Here is a 16614-nt window from a genome sequence, read left to right on the forward strand (position 1 = left end):
CATGTATGCTCAATGTCTATTGCTCCCACAAACGCTCACTTTAGACACGTGCCAACACCCATTTACCCCTAACCACACATGTATGCTTAATGTCTATTACTCCCACGAACGTTCACTTTAGACACGTGCCAATACCCATTAACCCCTAACCACACATGTATGCTTAATGTCTATTACTCCCACGAACGCTCACTTTAGACACGTGCCAACACCCATTTACCCCTAACCACACAAGCATGCTTAATGTCTATTGCTCCCACGAACGCTATGCTCACTTTAGACACGTGCAAACACCCATTTACCCCTAACCACACAAGCATGCTTAATGTCTATTGCTCCCACGAACGCTATGCTCACTTTAGACACGTGCCAACACACATTTACCCCTAACCACACATGTATGCTTAATGTCTATTACTCCCACGAACGCTCACTTTAGACACGTGCCAACACCCATTTACCCCTAACCACACATGTATGCTTAATGTCTATTACTCCCACGAACGCTCACTTTAGACACGTGCCAACACCCATTTACCCCTAACCACACATGCATGCTTAATGTCTATTGCTCCCACTAACGTTCACTTTAGACACGTGCCAACACCCATTTACCCCTAACCACACATGCATGCTTAATGTCTATTACTCCCACGAACGTTCACTTTAGACACGTGCCAACACCCATTTACCCCTAACCACACATGCATGCTTAATGTCTATTACTCCCACGAACGTTCACTTTAGACACGTGCCAATACCCATTTACCCCTAACCACACATGAATGCTTAATGTCTATTGCTCCCACAAACGCTATCTTTAGACACGTGCCAACACCCATTTACCCCTAACCACACATGCATGCTTAATGTCTATTGCTCCCACGAACGCTCACTTTAGACACGTGCCAACACCCATTTACCCCTAACCACACATGCATACTTAATGTCTATTACTCCCACGAACGCTATGCTCACTTTAGACACGTGCCAACACCCATTTACCCCTAACCACACATGTATGCTTAATGTCTATTACTCCCACGAACGCTCACTTTAGACACGTGCCAACACCCATTTACCCCTAACCACACAAGCATGCTTAATGTCTATTGCTCCCACGAACGCTATGCTCACTTTAGACACGTGCCAACACACATTTACCCCTAACCACACATGTATGCTCAATGTCTATTGCTCCCACAAACGCTCACTTTAGACACGTGCCAACACCCATTTACCCCTAACCACACATGTATGCTTAATGTCTATTACTCCCACGAACGTTCACTTTAGACACGTGCCAACACCCATTAACCCCTAACCACACAAGCATGCTTAATGTCTATTACTCCCACAAACGCTCACTTTAGACACGTGCCAACACCCATTTACCCCTAACCACACATGCATGCTTAATGTCTATTACTCCCACGAACGCTCACTTTAGACACGTGCCAACACCCATTTACCCCTAACCACACAAGCATGCTTAATGTCTATTGCTCCCACGAACGCTCACTTTAGACACGTGCCAACACCCATTTACCCCTAACCACACAAGCATGCTTAATGTCTATTACTCCCACGGACGCTCACTTTAGACATGTGCAAATACCCATTTACCCCTAACCACACATGCATGATTTATGTCTATTGCTCCCACGAACGCTATGCTCACTTTAGACACGTGCCAACACACATTTACCCCTAACCACACAAGCATGCTTAATGTCTATTACTCCCACGAACGCTCACTTTAGACACGTGCCAACACCCATTAACCCCTAACCACACATGCATGCTTAATGTCTATTACTCCCACGAACGCTCACTTTAGACACGTGCCAACACCCATTAACCCCTAACCACACATGCATGCTTAATGTCTATTACTCCCACGAACGCTCACTTTAGACACGTGCCAACACCCATTTACCCCTAACCACACATGTATGCTTAATGTCTATTACTCCCACGAACGCTCACTTTAGACACGTGCAAACACCCATTTACCCCTAACCACACATGCATGCTTAATGTCTATTGCTCCCACGAACGCTCCCTTTAGACACGTGCCAACACCCATTTACCCCTAACCACACAAGCATGCTTAATGTCTATTGCTCCCACGAACTTTCACTTTAGACACGTGCCAACACCCATTTACCCCTAACCACACATGCATGCTTAATGTCTATTGCTCCCACGAACTTTCACTTTAGACACGTGCCAACACCCATTTACCCCTAACCACACATGCATGCTTAATGTCTATTGCTCCCACGAACGTTCACTTTAGACACGTGCCAATACCCATTAACCCCTAACCACACATGCATGCTTAATGTCTATTGCTCCCACGAATGTTCACTTTAGACACGTGCCAACACCCATTTACCCCTAACTAGTTGCTAAATGTTTTACCAACAAAATATGTTTCTAGTTTTAAACTAAGGAATATCAGCTTTATGGATAACATGCAAAATAACATCACTTGCTCATTTGGGCCTCCAAAAATAAAATGAACAATAGGAGGGGTTATCATTAGACCTCACATAAAACCTGTAGTTCTGTTAAAGGGAAATGAAACTGAATTATTTATTTAGTGATACAATTTTAAACAACTTTTTAATTTACTGATATAATCCAATTTGCTTAACTCTCTTGGTATCTTTTGTTGAAGGAGCAGCAATGCACTACTGGGAGCTAGCTGAGCACATTGGCAAGAGACATATATGTGCAGCCACCAATCGGCAGCTAGCTTCCAGTAGTGCTTTGCTGCACTAGAAGTTAATTGTAAAGTAGTTTAAAGGGACGTGAAACCCAAAATTATTCTTTCATAATTCAGATACATACAATTTTAATTGTACCTCTGTTACATAATTTGCTTCATTCTCTTTGTATCCTTTGTTTAAAAGCATATCTAGGGGACTTCCGTTGGGGGAGGAGTTTTGCAGTGTACCTGCATGCAGGTGTTGTGAGAGGACGCCCTACTATCAGCTCCCCGCTCTCTGCCACTTACCTGGGAAAAGCTCGCCGAGGTTTCTGAGCGTGGCACTCTGCAGGGTTTCAACCTGCTCGAGAGTTCGAAGTCTACTCTAGCCGTCATGGCTACGACTGAACCGCAGTACAAATCTTAAACTTTCCCTACAAGCCACTATTACTAAGAGGGAGTTACCGACCGGTGTTGAAGTAAGTGAGGAAAGGAGCTATCCTGAACGGCTAAGGTCTGCAGCGGCTGGATAAGGTCTCCCAAAAGTCCCGGTGTATGGTGCACAAGTACAACAAGACTCCCTGAGAAGGTGAAGTGGACCGGTGGTACCAGGGTATATTTTTAGATATCGCCCGGGGGAATCCGGAGACAAGCCGCGGTCACCTGTATTTACAGCCGCACCATCCAGAGCCGGCAAAGAGTGCTGTAGTGGAGAACGAAGATTCACATTTATGTCAGGTTGGGTGTCGAAGTAAACCAGGAAAGGTGCCGTCCTGAACGGCCGTGATCTGCAGCGACTAGATAAGGTCTCCCAACAGTCCCGGTGTCTGATGCACGAGTACAATAAGACTCCCTGAGAAGGTGAAGTGGACTTGTCGGACCCGGGTACACCCCTAGACATCGCCTGGGGGAATTCGGAGACAAGCTGTTGGAAAAGACCGGGAGCACTGTGGTCACCTGGATATACAGCCGCACCACCCAGAACCAGCAAAGAGCGATGTAGCGGAGAGCGAAGATTTACATCTATATCAGGTCAGACTCCCTCACGGGCTTTTTATATTTGCATAAGAGGTTTGCACGTTGTTATCTTCTGGCGTTATCTAAGCCCGTTGCTGATTAAAGCATCTCTGCTATATTAGAGACTTTATGCTAAAAGAAAAGGCTCAGCAGTTCTACAAGAGAGCATTATTATTTAAGGGTACAGTGAGAAGTTGCTGATCCCTGGCTTGACGAGACGGCTCTCTGGCTACACATTGTCATTTTGTTATTTGAGCAGAACTTGCCGAGTCGCCCCTGTTCTGTAATACCATTTGCGATTTGGAGACTTGTCTTAAGGAGGTACTGGGCAATTCATCTCATCTTCAACAAGACTTTTTTCAGCTTATCAAGTTTTGGGGAACATTTGTGTCTATTAAGAAAGCTCAGTTGTAAATTGATTACACTAACTTTTTTTACCAGTGGTCACTATACAACAGAAGTTCATTGAACTGGGGGCAGAACTAGACGCTGTAATAGTCGCTGAGTGTGTGAACCCCCTTAATTCTGTTATCTGTGGTCTGTTAGCCCTATGGCTGGATAAAGAAAAGATCCAAGGAAACAACTTTAGAGGCTGAGGCTATTTCCAAGGGGTTTATGGACAAATCAGTCTGAATAAGATGAATCGCCAGGGACAAGAAGTGTTTTTCTCTCTGAGGCTGTGGATTTAGAGTTTATTGAAATGTCATATTACATGTATCTTTCTCTAAAATGTTGCAATGCCAAGTTAGAGATCTAACACTTGGGTTTAGAAATTTATGTTTTACCAGACTAAGGGTTATATATTAGCTGGAGGAGGTTGATGTGATTCTATCATTATTATTTTCAGTTATTCTAGTGTACATCTAACAATAGACTCAATATTAACTGAAGATATAAAGAGATAAATAAGAATATTAGTTAGTCAAGGGGTAAAAAACCTCTCCAAGTAAAAGTGTTAAGCAACAGTCGTCTCCTATTAAACAAACCTAATTAAATATTTTTCTAATAAGAATCCCTTTAAAAACGATAAGAAAGGTTCTAACTGGGTCAAAGTGTAATGACTGAAACATTGGTTTTTGTGAGTTGTGGCTGCCATGTCATTTGAGTTTTGGGCTACACTATATTTGTTACAAGTTGTTCATTTGCAGTTTTTTTCCTTTTTGGCTTGGTGATTGCTTTCTTTCTGTTGATTATGTTATAGGCTGGCTTTTTCCTAGTAAATTAAAACAGTTTTTCCTCTTATACACGCTAGCACGTCGTACACCTTAGCACACACTAAAACAAATTCAATATTATTTGTTATACAATTTTTTCTATTTTTTTACACAAATGTGCAATATCTTGTTCTTTTCTAAAGAAGACATAAACTAGTCTTCTATCAGTAATATAAAACAACTTTGGTTCTATATATCCAAGCACTTCACTATATACTAAATTCACTTAATTTTTCACGTTAAGGATTCCCACTGTCTGTTTATAGTGGTTTTTCTTCTTTTCACTGTTTTGAGAGTGTTTCACACTTTTTTATATTCTTCCTTTTTTTTCTCTTATTATCAATGGAAAAATTTATCACGCAAACAAGTTCTAATTCCCCGAAAATGCCAGCAAAATCGAAAGATAAAAAAACCAAGTCAGCCGACATTAGTCCAGATATGGTATCAGACATAAGTCATTCAGTTATAGATACTCAGGCCTTAATTGGTCAACTATCAGCCATTTTCTCACCCCAGTTTGACTCCATTAAGAAAGAGTTAGAAGTAATCTCTTCTGATATTGTAACACTCACTTCAGAAGTTAAACAGTTCTCTATTAGGTTAGTGGAGGCTGAGGAAAGGCTCTCCGTAGTAGAGGATCAGACTAACATACACCAAGGAATCTTAAAAAAACATGAAGATAAATTAAATAATATGCAATTGCGCCTGGAGGATCTGGAAGATCGCTCCAGGCGCAATAACATTAGAATCATTGGCCTTCCGGAGCTTCCGGAGTTTGAGGATCTTATGACATTCACTTCAATGACCTTGCCACAGGCTCTGGGTATGCCAGCACATTTGCTACCTTTGGTTGTTGAAAGGGCGCATAGAACTGGCCCCAGAAGAAATATGGATAGTGGGGCAGTCAGACCAAGAATGATCATTTTCAGACTCTTGAAATTCCAAAATAAAATAGAATTACTGAACCTTTTTAAGAAAAAGAAAAACGAGCCGGTGATATTCGGGAACAACAAGATTTTGTTGTTTCAGGATTTCTCCAGCGAAACCTCTGCTAGGAGGAAGGCAATGGCGCCATTCTGCACTCAATTGATAAACAAGGGAATTAATGCATGGCTGATGTACCCGGCCAGAGTTGTAATAGATGATAAAGGCAGTAGACGAGTATTCAATGAAGTAACAGAGATTACTGAATTCTTAAAATCGGTGGGATAGTAATGAGAAATATATAGATTGTATTAGAAGTGGTTGATCATCCAGGTCGATGTATAGAATTAGGATTCCTAATTGGTCTGATTTTGTTTGGTTTAGTTATTTTATGAGGTTCGTTTCTTTTTTATTTATTTTTTTTTTTTTTTCTCCCACTCCTCTTTCCCTGTGTATTTGCTTGAGATGGAATAAGGGAAGATGGCTGATATTAAACAAGAATGACAGGGAATGTTAGGATGTTGTCCTGGAATGTGGGGGGGGTATCATCCCCAGTAAAACGTAAACTAGTGATTAAAACCCTAGGTAAAAAACAGCCGGATGTGGTTTGTCTTCAAGAAACCCATTTAAATGAAACAGAAGCAGCTAAATTCAAGATCAAATGGGTGGGAGAAGTAATATCTACTAGAAGTTCAATAAAAAAATGCGGATTAGTCATACTATTACATAAAAAGCTAGATTATAAAATAATTAAGACTGAGATCGATAGTCAAGCAAGATATATTCTACTTCAAATAGTAATTAATGACATCAAGTTTGTAATCTGCAACATATATGCGCCAAATAGACTATCAGTGAAATTTTGGGAAAAAATTCAAAATAAGGTATTTCCTTACAAAAATCAAAACTTAGTAATTTGCGGAGACTTTAATATGACGTTAAATCCAGCTTTAGATCGGTTCTCGCAAAGAAATATAGTTAGTAATAGATACAGTGCAAAGTATTTTAAGAAATTCTGTAATAAATTAAAACTGACAGACATATGGCGGATCCAAAACCCTGATAGTCTTAGGTACACATGTGAATCTCGAGCACATAGAACATTTTCCAGGATTGACCTATTCCTGATCTCCGAGCCACTGTCCATTCGGCAAGTCAAGCCCGATATTGGAGAGGTCCTGATATCGGACCATGCTATAATATCTTTAACAGTTTTTCTTTCAAATAAATGTAACTCTCAGAATATGGTATTTTCTTTTCCCCGTTTTCTATGCTCTGAACCTAGATTCTGTGCATGGCTACTAGTAAAATGGCAGGAATACGCGGCGAATAATGCAGAATATAGAAATAAAATTGAAACTTTTTGGGAAGCGGCTAAAGCCGTGCTGAGAGGGGAGATTGTTGCTTATCTAAATGTTCGGTCAAAAAAGATTAAAGCCAGGGAAGTTATGCTGGCAACAAGTGTACAGGAGATGTATATTCGGGTACAACGGGATCCCTCACATCAAAATTGGGACAATTATGCTGTTACTAGAAAAGAACGCGATCTTTTCCTAAAACAAAAACTGCTAGTTGAGGAAATTAGATTAAATCGTCTCTATAGGGGATTCCATGGTAGGTCAGCTAAATTTCTAGCTAGTCTCACTAAATGTAGAAAGAAGAAAAATTTCATATCCGTCATTAAAGATAATGAGAATAGATATTTTGAAACTGAGAAAATTTGCGAAAGTCTGGCTTCGTACTACCAGAGGTTATATTCCACAGTAGAGATAGACATGGATAGGCAAGAGAGATTCTGGGCTAAAATAGTGACTCCACAAATTTCAGCTGAGGATTTGATGGCATTAAATGAACCTATAACTAAAGAAGAAATTGACAAAGCTATTGATAAATTGAAAGGCAATAAAGCAGCTGGCCCTGATGGATTTCCATCTGAATTCTATAAGTGTTTAAAGGAAGAGTTAGTACCAGTATTAGAATTGCTTTATAATAAATATTATACAGAAAGCATGCCGATTTCTGCTTATTTTACAATGGCTAATATCTCCCTTATATTAAAGAAAGATAAAGATGCAGAGGACCCGGCATCTTATAGACCAATATCGGTCTTAAATACCGATTATAAGATTCTAACAGCTATTTTAGCCAATAGATTTTCTCAGTGTTTACAGAAACTCATTCATCCGGACCAAACGGGGTTCATGACCAACAGAAATTCAACCAAGAATATACGTAAACTAACAACTTTCCTAGACTATGCTTGGAATCAGGAGCAGCCAAATAGAAGACATGATATGGCAGTCTTAACACTAGACGCAGTTAAAGCTTTTGACTCCATAGTATGGGAACATCTATTTACATCACTAGGAAAATTCGGCATTAAAGGGAATTTTATAAAATGCATTCATAGAATATATTCTAATCCTATATCTCATCTAGTGGTAAACGGTACTATCTCTTCCAAAATCTTCATGCAGCGGGGTACACGACAAGGATGTCCCCTATCTCCGCTACTGTTTAATGTGGCACTAGAACCACTTGCAATTCAAGTGAGAAAGTACCTTACTGGAATCCCCTTGGGTACTTCTTGCTTGAATATATTATTATATGCAGATGATATCTTACTTTTTTTAAAGAATTTACAGCATTCCATTCCAATTTTGATCCAACTTTTGGAAGAGTTTAGCTCGTTCTCAGGTTATAAGGTTAATACCGGGAAAAGTGAATTGATGATTGTCGGCAAATCTCCTTTAAGCTTATCTATTAATACTTTTAAAGAGGTAGAATCCATTAAATATTTAGGGCTTGTATTACACAAAAATCCTAAATATTGGTATACTGATAACTATATCTCGTTATTTCAAAAAATTAAAGTGGATTTACAATTGTGGATTTCTTTCCCACTGTCTTTAATGGCGCGGGTCAATCTAGTTAAAACCATTATTCTCCCCCGGCTGCTGTATCCTTTACAGAATTTGCCGATATACTTACGTAATATTGATTTAAGGAAATTGTGTGCCCACTTTTCAAAATTTATATGGGGGAATAAAAAACCTCGTATTTCCTTAGCAAGACTCTCACAAAAATCAGGCGCTGCTGGGTTATCATTTCCTGACATTAGATTGTATAATATTGCCTCATTATTGAAAATTGCAATTGATTGGCTGGCAAAGACAAATATCTATGCCACATATGTAGAAGAATCTTTCTTGATCCATCCTTTCGCATTGGCAGCTATAATCCATTGTCAACCTAAACAGCTTCCTTCTAATGTCTCCATAATGATTACATTTAAAAATATAGTTCTTGCATGGCATAAATTTTGTAAAATAATGGAGATAGATCCTTCCCTTTCAGATTTTCTTCCTATTCAGGGTAACCCTCTCTTTTTACCAGGAATTAGCCAGAAGGTTTTTAAGCTATGGGCAGAAAAAGGATTAAACCGGGTCTGCCAATTATTTGGCCCGGACGAGTTAGTACTTCAAGGGGAAACCTTGTTTGCCGCATTTAATTTGCCCAGATCCGATTTATTTGCATTTTTTCAAATCAGACACTTTATCTCTGCTCAAAAATGGAGGTTACCTCTGTCTATTGCATGGTCTGAGGTCAGGACTCTCTTACAAAGATTTACTGCTGGTATAACATCAATTTCTCTGATATATGATATAATGTTATCTAAACAATCTCAAGTCATAATGGGTAAGATCTGTAACTTTTGGTTACCGTTTATCCCAGATATAGATCAGGATAAAATTTGCCTGAGTTTTAATAACTTAGATAAGTGCTTAATACCTTCAAATTGGAAGGAATCACATATGAAATTCATAAATGATTTTTACCAATATCCAGCGAAAATTGCCAAATACTATCGGGGTGGATCCGTTGAGTGTCCAAGATGTCACTACCAAGATGCTGATCTGTTTCATATGTTCTGGGCTTGCCCCAAGATAAGACAACTATGGCAAAAAATCACATACTGGTTTAATAAAGTTCATAATTCATCTACCTCCCTCACATTCCGGGATATTGTCTTATTATTTAATACCTCTAACAGTCAAGGGTGTTGTTGGACATACCCCTTAAATATTATAATATTAATTGTAAGACTTTGTATATTAAAAAGCTGGAAAGCCAGAAGAGCGCCCTCGCTCTCTACAATTACCCAAATGCTACAGGAACAAATCCTTTTTGAATCTTACCATCTTCAGTCTTTGTCTGAAAATAGAATTAAGAAATTCTTATATGCTTGGTACTCCATCATTAAGACATATCCTCTAACTATTCAAAAACAGATATTAGCACCCTTTCTTTCTTCACTTAGTTTCATTGAGATGGTTATATTAGAATTATTTCCATATACCTGGATTAGAAATCCAACCGAGGTATAAGTATAGAGAGTAATAAGATCCACTCAAGAAAATACCATATTATAATTCATCTTTCCCCCCCCCTTCTTTTTTTTTTTTTTTTTTTTTTTTTTTTTTTTTTGTTTGTTTATTTGTTTGTTTATTTTGTCTTTTTTCCCCTTTCTTTTGTAAGCTAGGGGAAAAAAAAAAAAAAAAAAAAGGAAAAAGCCGACAAATAACTGTTATATGTTTTTGTAGACTCAGGTGTCGAGTATCTTTTAATTTGTTCAAGATTATAAAATTATGTAAATGACAATACGACAAGATTCTGCTTATATTGTACGGTATAGTTTTTTTTCTCTATTGTTGTATTATTAATTACTGTTTCTTGTTACATTGATTGATTCGGCAAATAATAAAGAAATTTAAAAAAAAAAAAAAAAAAAAAAAAAGCATATCTAGATAGGCTAAGGAGTTTGGAGCTAGCTTCTGATTGGTGGCTGAACGTGTATGCCCATTGACATTGGCTTACAAATGTACTTAGCTAGCTCCCAGGAGTGCATTGCTGCTTCTTCAATAAAAGATACATAGAGAATGAAGCAAAATCGATAACAGAAGTAAATTGCAAAGTTGTTTAAAAATGTATAATCTATTTCAATTATGAAAGAAAAAATAGGGGTTTCATGTCCCTTTAAATCGGAATGCTCTGTCTGAATCCGGAAAGCATTTTGTAGCTTTCATGTCCCTTTAAATATATGCCCCCATTAGACATCAGATCAAACCCAATTGCCTGCATACCCTGTCAGATAAATGCCCACACCAGACCTAAGATGAGACCCATTGTCCTGAAGACCTTGTCAGCCTAATGTGAAATAGGATCTCAGATTAGATCCCCTTTGCTTGCATCCCCTTGGCAGTATGCCCCCATTAGACTCTAAAGCAAGCCTATGGATATGACCCTGAATACCTGTCAAATATGTGCCTATATGAGGGCTCAGATAAAAAACTGAGCAAGTTATATACCCATGTCAGACCTCAAATTAAAGGCATGGCCCTAAAGCCCTTGCTCACATCTAATAGGAGACAATAAGAAAACACTGTACTCAAGAACCTTGTATCATTTGTACAAAAGAGACACATTTATGCATGCAGATATTTATTGGCTGTTTAACTTGAAACTAGTATACCAATATCAGTTCTGCACTTCTTGCTAAGGACACTTATTGACTTATAGGTGCCTGTCAGGCAATGAACTTTAGTACTAAGTACATAACTAATGCAGCTGTATTAGTTTTAATATAATTCAAACTTTATATATACTGTATATGATATAGGCTTAAAAGGGACATAAAACTAAAAAAAATTATTTCATGTTTCAGATAGAGCATACAATTTTAAACAACTTTCTGATTTACTTAGACTATCTTACTATCTTATTGACCTTGTTCTGTTGGTATCCTTTACTGAAAAGCATACCTGGGTAAGCTCGGGAGCAGTGATGCACTTCTAAGAACTAGCAGCTGATTGGTGGCTGCAGATATATGTCTTCTGTTATTGGCTAACCCGATCTGTTCAGCTAGCTCCAAGTAGCCCATTGTGCACCCTCAACAAAGGATGCCAAGAGAATGCAGCAAATTTGATCATATAAATTAGAAAGCTATTTAAAATTGTATGCTCTGTCTGAATCATAAAAGAACAATTTAGGGTTTCCCGTCCCTTTAAAAAGCTTGGATAGATGTTGCTTTTTCATATGGATGACATTTTTTTTTTTGAGTACAGTATCCATTTAACTGCCTCGTAAAAAATAAAAATAAATCTCTTTTACTTGACAGCCAGCTGAAATACCAGACTGCCCTCTAACTATGGATATGTGACCTTACAGAGATAGTACACATATTTAGCTTTTAATATAACAGATTTAGTTACGAGTATTTAATCAAATTTGCAATATACTTAAATTATTTATCGGGTACCTTTTCATCCAGTTAGGATTTTCTAATACTCAGAACGAGAAAGTAGTCTTCAAAATGCTAACCCTGCTACATATTTTCATACATTGGATTCAGCAAGAAAACAACTGTGAAACAATGAACTTTATACAAACTTAATGACTGTGGTTAGCCCTGTTGTCTGCAGACTCAAACTCTGATTGGCTCATCCAAAAAAGGCAAATGATGGGCTGAGTTTGGCTATTGAAAAACAATTGCAGCAAATAAAATATTAATTTGTTTCAAACCCGTTTGTTTCTTTAACTTGATTGATCTGTTATTCCATAACAAAACTAAATACATGTTTTGTAATTACAAGGTAATTACTGTCCCATTAATGCCAGACTTCAGTTAGCTGGAGGTGCTTTATAAACGACATTTTTAAACTTAAACACACTATAGCCAGTTAAACAATGTTTGTGTATTGATTAAGAAAATAACATTGGCTACAATGTGAGCATCAATGCTACACCATGGTATGTGCCACATAAACTGCATTACTTGCCTTTTCCGGTTTCTGCAACCAGCTATTCACGTTACTTCCGGATTACAGGACCTTAGCCACGCCCCAATAAGTTGCTGACGAATAAGGAAGCATACCTAGGGTTCCTGCGCGGTGACGTTTTAATCGATTGATATGATTGGCTAAAGAGTCTATTGACGACTTATAGTTTTGGCACGTGATCCGGATACACTCGGAACTGTTGGAAGCCGGTAGCAACGGTAAATATGAATTACGGGTGCTCCCTAGTTACTGGGGGCAGTGAGAGGGTAATAGGGATGGGGGCAGTGAGAGACAGCTGGGCACTGGGAGTAGTGACTGAGAGCTTGTTACTGGTGGCAGTGAGACAGATGGGCACTGGGAGTAGTGACTGAGAGCTTGTTACTGGTGGCACTGAGAGACAGATGGGCACTGGGAGTAGTGACTGAGAGCTTGTTACTGGTGGCAGTGAGACAGCTGGGCACTGGGAGTAGGGACTGAGAGCTTGTTACTGGTGGCACTGAGAGACAACTGGGAGTAGTGACTGAGAGCATGTTACTGGTGGCACTGAGAGACAGCTGGGCACTGGGAGTAGTGACTGAGAGCTTGTTACTGGTGGCAGTGAGACAGATGGGCACTGGGAGTAGTGACTGAGAGCTTGTTACTGGTGGCACTGAGAGACAGCTGGGAGTAGTGACTGAGAGCTTGTTACTGGTGGCACTGAGAGACAGATGGGCACTGGGAGTAGTGACTGAGAGCTTGTTACTGGTGGCACTGAGAGACAGCTGGGCACTGGGAGTAGGGACTGAGAGCTTGTTACTGGTGGCAGTGAGACAGCTGGGCACTGGGAGTAGGGACTGAGAGCTTGTTACTGGTGGCACTGAGAGACAACTGGGAGTAGTGACTGAGAGCTTGTTACTGGTGGCACTGAGAGACAGCTGGGAGTAGTGACTGAGAGCTTGTTACTGGTGGCAGTGAGAGACAGCTGGGAGTAGTGACTGAGAGCTTGTTACTGGTGGCACTGAGAGACAGCTGGGAGTAGGGACTGAGAGCTTGTTACTGGTGGCAGTGAGAGACAGTTGGGACTGGGAGTAGTGACTGAGAGCTTGTTACTGGTGGCACTGAGAGACAGCTGGGAGTAGTGACTGAGAGCTTGTTACTGGTGGCAGTGAGAGACAGTTGGGACTGGGAGTAGTGACTGAGAGCTTGTTACTGGTGGCAGTGAGAGACAGCTGGGAGTAGTGACTGAGAGTTTGTTACTGGTGGCACTGAGAGACAGCTGGGAGTAGTGACTGAGAGCTTGTTACTGGTGGCACTGAGAGACAGCTGGGAGTAGTGACTGAGAGCTTGTTACTGGTGGCAGTGAGAGACAGCTGGGACTGGGAGTAGGGACTGAGAGCTTGTTACTGGTGGCACTGAGAGACAGCTGGGAGTAGTGACTGAGAGCTTGTTACTGGTGGCACTGAGAGACAGCTGGGAGTAGTGACTGAGAGCTTGTTACTGGTGGCACTGAGAGACAGCTGGGAGTAGTGACTGAGAGCTTGTTACTGGTGGCACTGAGAGACAGCTGGGAGTAGTGACTGAGAGCTTGTTACTGGTGGCACTGAGAGACAGCTGGGAGTAGTGACTGAGAGCTTGTTACTGGTGGCAGTGAGACAGCTGGGCACTGGGAGTAGTGACTGAGAGCTTGTTACTGGTGGCAGTGAGAGGCAGCTGGGACTGGGAGTAGTGACTGAGAGCTTGTTACTGGTGGCACTGAGAGACAGCTGGGAGTAGTGACTGAGAGCTTGTTACTGGTGGCACTGAGAGACAGCTGGGAGTAGTGACTGAGAGCATGTTACTGGTGGCACTGAGAGACAGCTGGGAGTAGTGACTGAGAGCATGTTACTGGTGGCACTGAGAGACAGCTGGGAGTAGTGACTGAGAGCATGTTACTGGTGGCACTGAGAGACAGCTGGGAGTAGTGACTGAGAGCTTGTTACTGGTGGCAGTGAGAGACAGCTGGGCACTGGGAGTAGTGACTGAGAGCTTGTTACTGGTGGCAGTGAGACAGCTGGGCACTGGGAGTAGTGACTGAGAGCTTGTTACTGGTGGCAGTGAGAGGCAGCTGGGAGTAGTGACTGAGAGCCTGTTACTGGTGGCAGTGAGAGACAGCTGGGCACTGGGAGTAGTGACTGAGAGCTTGTTACTGGTGGCAGTGAGAGGCAGCTGGGAGTAGTGACTGAGAGCTTGTTACTGGTGGCAGTGAGAGACAGCTGGGCACTGGGAGTAGTGACTGAGAGCTTGTTACTGGTGGCAACCAGCTATTCACGTTACTTCCGGATTACAGGACCTTAGCCACGCCCCAATAATTTGCTGACGAATAAGGAAGCATACCTAGGGTTCCTGCGCGGTGACGTTTTAATCGATTGATATGATTGGCTAAAGAGTCTATTGACGACTTATAGTTTTGGCACGTGATCCGGATACACTCGGAACTGTTGGAAGCCGGTAGCAACGGTAAATATGAATTACGGGTGCTCCCTAGTTACTGGGGGCAGTGAGAGGGTAATAGGGATGGGGGCAGTGAGAGACAGCTGGGCACTGGGAGTAGTGACTGAGAGCTTGTTACTGGTGGCAGTGAGACAGATGGGCACTGGGAGTAGTGACTGAGAGCTTGTTACTGGTGGCACTGAGAGACAGATGGGCACTGGGAGTAGTGACTGAGAGCTTGTTACTGGTGGCAGTGAGACAGCTGGGCACTGGGAGTAGGGACTGAGAGCTTGTTACTGGTGGCACTGAGAGACAACTGGGAGTAGTGACTGAGAGCTTGTTACTGGTGGCACTGAGAGACAGCTGGGAGTAGGGACTGAGAGCTTGTTACTGGTGGCAGTGAGAGACAGTTGGGACTGGGAGTAGTGACTGAGAGCTTGTTACTGGTGGCACTGAGAGACAGCTGGGAGTAGTGACTGAGAGCTTGTTACTGGTGGCAGTGAGAGACAGTTGGGACTGGGAGTAGTGACTGAGAGCTTGTTACTGGTGGCAGTGAGAGACAGCTGGGAGTAGTGACTGAGAGCTTGTTACTTGTTACTGGTGACAGTGAGATACAGCTGGTCACTGGGAGTAGTGACTGAGAGCTTGTTACTGGTGGCAGTGAGAGACAGCTGGGAGTAGTGACTGATAGTTTGTTACTGGTGGCACTGAGAGACAGCTGGGAGTAGTGACTGAGAGCTTGTTACTGGTGGCACTGAGAGACAGCTGGGAGTAGTGACTGAGAGCTTGTTACTGGTGGCAGTGAGAGACAGCTGGGACTGGGAGTAGGGACTGAGAGCTTGTTACTGGTGGCACTGAGAGACCGCTGGGAGTAGTGACTGAGAGCTTGTTACTGGTGGCACTGAGAGACAGCTGGGAGTAGTGACTGAGAGCATGTTACTGGTGGCACTGAGAGACAGCTGGGAGTAGTGACTGAGAGCTTGTTACTGGTGGCACTGAGAGACAGCTGGGAGTAGTGACTGAGAGCTTGTTACTGGTGGCACTGAGAGACAGCTGGGAGTAGTGACTGAGAGCTTGTTACTGGTGGCACTGAGAGACAGCTGGGAGTAGTGACTGAGAGCTTGTTACTGGTGGCACTGAGAGACAGCTGGGAGTAGTGACTGAGAGCTTGTTACTGGTGGCACTGAGAGACAGCTGGGAGTAGTGACTGAGAGCTTGTTACTGGTGGCAGTGAGAGACAGCTGGGCACTGGGAGTAGTGACTGAGAGCTTGTTACTGGTGGCAGTGAGAGGCAGCTGGGAGTAGTGACTGAGAGCTTGTTACTGGTGGCAGTGAGAGACAGCTGGGCACTGGGAGTAGTGACTGAGAGCTTGTTACTGGTGGCAGTGAGAGGCAGCTGGGAGTAGTGACTGAGAGCTTGTTACTGGTGGCAGTGAGAGACAGCTGGGCACTGGGA

General features: G+C 41.7%; 1 protein-coding gene across 1 annotated transcript in view; it reads right to left on the reverse strand.

The window, feature by feature from the left end:
* The window catches only part of NAT9 (N-acetyltransferase 9 (putative)), a 124725-nt gene extending 111947 nt beyond the window's left edge, over positions 1-12778 (reverse strand). Inside the window, exon 1 of the mRNA XM_053708873.1 lies at positions 12711-12778. The gene's annotated coding sequence lies outside the window, so the exon portion shown is untranslated. The remainder of the gene's footprint in view (positions 1-12710) is intronic.
* Positions 12779-16614: the final 3836 nt, after the last annotated feature.

This window comes from Bombina bombina, chromosome 1, assembly GCF_027579735.1.
Source record: "Bombina bombina isolate aBomBom1 chromosome 1, aBomBom1.pri, whole genome shotgun sequence".
In the NCBI taxonomy this organism is placed as follows: Eukaryota; Metazoa; Chordata; class Amphibia; order Anura; family Bombinatoridae; genus Bombina; species Bombina bombina.